This window comes from Danaus plexippus, chromosome Z, assembly GCF_018135715.1.
Source record: "Danaus plexippus chromosome Z, MEX_DaPlex, whole genome shotgun sequence".
Taxonomy (NCBI): Eukaryota; Metazoa; Arthropoda; class Insecta; order Lepidoptera; family Nymphalidae; genus Danaus; species Danaus plexippus.
In genome coordinates, this window is record NC_083559.1 from 8,373,867 (window position 1) to 8,378,148 (window position 4,282).

The window sequence follows — 4,282 nt, forward strand, 5'->3', positions numbered from 1 at the left end:
GTGCGCGTGTGTGGTGTGGATAAACAAGCTAATGACCGTATCAAATATTCTTGAATAAAATTGAGGAAGTGTGCATGGCATTATAAACTAAAGTATTTAAAACTTGACGTTATCGAATGTTTTAAAAACAACAATTAAGCAGTTTGGGGAAATTTCCAAGTTATATAGACGTGAGAAACTTTTAAAAATAATATAGAATATACTAGAACTATGAGCTCAAATAAAATATAAATGATTTTCATTTTTATGTAAAAATAAGTAAAAGAGATTTGAATTTTTAATAGATGTTTTTTTCAAGCCATGTGTTTTATGGATAGGCACTGAAGAAATAATTAACAAACAAAAGCAAAGGGTTTGTTTCGGAACCTGAAGAGATTTTTTTTAAATTGAAGTTTTGTTTCATGACGTGGTGTCTATAATCTAAAATTTATGGAATCTAGACTTCTCCTGTGTGTAAATAAAATGTAAACTAGAGAACTACAGCTCTTTGTTTGAAATGTCTTTTATAAAAATTTAAACTTGAAGTACTCATGAAGTAGGTATTTAAAAAAATTTAACTTTTTGGTTTCGGATAAGCATTTTTTTTTCTAAATACATATCTAGTTATAAATCAGACAAAATCATGGCACTTTAAAACAATGTTAGATACTATTTTTCACCTCGTTATAACAATTCGTAAGTAGACCAAACATGTCATTATTTAAGCTTGACATACATATACATTTTAGTCGTTTATGGTCAAGATAATAGTTGTCAACAGCTTAAATTGTTTGTACGGATATGCGAGTCATAGGGCAAATTTAGAAGAAAAAAAAAATCAAAACAATTATTTAGAATTTTTTATACAATTTGATTCAAAATAAATTTATTTGGGCATATTTTATCTCATAATTAAAATCTTCCCAGCGAGCTTGAGAAAATTATGATTGTTAGTAAAAAAAAAATTAATTTAATATAATTGCGTCTTAATGTTAATTTGGTATAGGGTCATAATTATAATCAAGTAAGGCCGCCTAAAAAACAATAACTTATTTTTTTATCATATTTATCTTGACGACGCGAGTACTGACCCCTATCTAGCAGTACCCTACATCCCACCAGCAAATGCTTAGCACTTCCAACTGCCTTTCCAAATATAGCAAGTTTATTCGGTACCTTTACCCCATCTTACTAAATTACTCTGATCTGGGAGCGTCATTTGGAACTCATTGAGATAAAATTTTAGCAATGCTGGCGACCAATCATAAATTAAGGTGCGCCATTTTAATGCTAATGGGACGTAAAAATCTCCTATGTCTAACCCCTCGTTCTGCATCTCTAAACTCATTGCATGGATCTTATATTTATCATTCTCATCTTGCCGAATAAAAGACTTCAATATATCCGTATCTTGGAATTTCTTATTTGATTCTAACCCTACTCTGTTCCTTTGTGCTTGTATCATAAACTGCTTTTGGAATTGAAGTCTTGACTCTAGCTCTGGGGCATCTTTGTCTTTTGGGAGCGATGTAACGACGTCATCCTGGGATTTCCCCAGGATGTATCTCTTGGAAACTCTTAGGTGTTTATAGAGCTCCGATAGCCTTTTTAGATTCATGCCAAAATTATTTCGATCCCTGAATAACGCTGACGAGTCAGCCGATAGCGTGAGCCCGAGCCACAACTTCAAAACCTTTACGACGCTTGCATATAGTTTTGACAGAAGTGTCTTATTAAAATCACAGACAAGGAAAGGCCAATTCAAACTTGATACTAGATAATTATCGTAGATCCAAGCTTTTTTCACGTTACTAATCGGTTGGTTATCGACCTTATTAAGATCATTCAAAAAGATGATTGATATTGCTTCTAAAGATGGAGTGCGACCTATTTTATCTATATTACTACCGAGAAATTTAAAAGGAGCAATTTCCATGACCGTAGAAACGCATTGACGCAAAACGGATCGTATGAGGTATATTTGTATTTCGCCTACCGAGACACAGACAGTAACATTTATTTGGTTTTGTCCTCAATCCATCCGTCCACTCACAGAATTTATCCTCCTCACACAATAGAACTTGACAGTGTTTGGGATACTTGTCAGTATTGCGAGATCGTCAGCGAAGGCTGAAATGGATTCTGTGTATTTGTCATTGAACTTGAACCGATACCCCCATTTTTTCTCGTTGCTTATCTACTAAAATATTAATTAAAATATTGAATATTATTGGAGACAAACAACAGCCCTGAAATAGTCCTACATTATATCTCAAAGTTTTTGAAACGCCTTCTTTAGACATTATAGAAAACTTTAATTTGAGTAATATGACGCGATCATATCACTAACTACTGCTGGAAAGTTATACCATTTTAGCGCGAATAACATTAGCTCGTGTTGTATCGACCTGAACGCATTCTCTAAGTTTATCCAACAAACTGTTTGTTGCCTCTCGCTTTGGCTCTCGCGTTTTCTAGCATATTTTAAGCTCTCTGACAATAAAATGCTGTGTTCTAGGCATCCAGAAATCCCCGGTAAAAAACCCTTCTGGTGATTTGGCCCAGAATACCTGTTGTTAAGCATGAATCGCGTCATTCTCGTTTGTGGGACCGAGAAAAAGATTTTAGCTACGGTGTTTGTTAAGGCTATCGGTCTAGTATCTTTCGGATCCGTAACTCGATCTTTTACAGTTATTGTATTGTTTTGAATTTATCACGATAAATTATTAAATTATCTTTACTTGCTATACAACACCACACGACAACGACATGTTCTTAGGAATGAGATGCAATTTTGTTATCTAATTATCAACCATACTGATCTAAGTAATCTTGTTCTTGTCCATCCTACCTAGTTACGTATAGGGTTAGCACCTCATTTGTTCATTAATACTTCTTACTTAGGATTGCTGTATAAGTAACTTTTAAATAACCGGAGCTAGTATACACATACACTTTAAATAGAAAATTTACGTCACTTTATTATGACTTAATGTTGATAGATAGCTATAAGTTAGGGTTTATTTTAAAAATTATTATTTGTTTGTAACTTATTGAGGTATTTATTGTAAGATATCAATGTTGATTGATTGATAATATTTTTTTATTTATTTATTTTATCATCCAAGGTTAAAAAACTTAGCATAAACCTGAAAATTAGAATTGTTTAAAACATCATCATAAATGAAATTTAGAAAAGAACCATCGTTTTGAACCTGTATAAAAGTAGCTCGGTGTCAAAAAGTTGAAAAAGTTGTAATCCTTATAATATGCACACGTTTCCACGCCACCTTTGAGATAGTGTACTGAGCGCATTATTTTTAAATAGGGTTTCCCCGCTAGTCCCATTCCACGGATCTGTTGTACCTATGTTTAATTTGAAACTTTTAAATAATTATTGATATTTGCAAAGGTTGAAAAACATAAAAGTGATAAAAGCGGTATAAGTGAAAAAGATATATAGGGAATTTAATCCATCTCACTCAAAATTTTCAAACACGTTTCCTTTCTCTTTTTTTTGTTAACGCGGTGCAAGGTTTTATACCTACCCCTCCGTCTAGGGGAGACTGAGGATCTTATGTGGGATTCACGGGCCAGAAGGGCCCATGCTACCCACTAAAACACCAGCGGTCACTCTCACTCCCGCCTAGTGGATCGACACGGGAATCGCGCAAGGCATACATACATCCGCGACGATCCGGCGGCAGGCCGAGGACGGCCACCTCCTCCCCGAGGGCTCGCTCCAAGTAACTAGGAGTGTCCCCCCGCCTGGCGGGCTTGCTTAATCGCAAGAGGGTTAACCCCTTGCCCCTCCCACCCAAGCCCACGCTGCCAGTCTTGAACTACCCACCGCCGAGCGCAAGCGTCCGACGACAGGCAGAGCGAAAACTGGCCATCAAGCGACCCAGACCTCCGAAGAGGCCCGAGTTTCCCATCACCGCATTCAGCGGCGAACCCCCCTCCCCCCAAAACAGCCACGGACGTCCTCCTCGCTAGCCATCCGCGACCGTCCGTATCCTGAAGCCGCTCAAACGAAGCACGCCCCAACACCGCACTCCGAGTGAGGACCTCAGGCCATCTACCTCCCAACTATGGACTACCTGGTGTTTTGATTCTTGAACAAGTCTTTTAATGCTTTTATATAGAATGTATTTTTACAAGTTTGTAGGTAATCGATAATCGTTTAAATAACTTATATTGTTTAATATTTTTCAAAATTAGAGTAAGATTTGAAAAGAACTGTTTGTGTTTAAACGGGGATTTCATTCAAGAGCAACAAATTATTAGGAATTAAAGGCAAAAA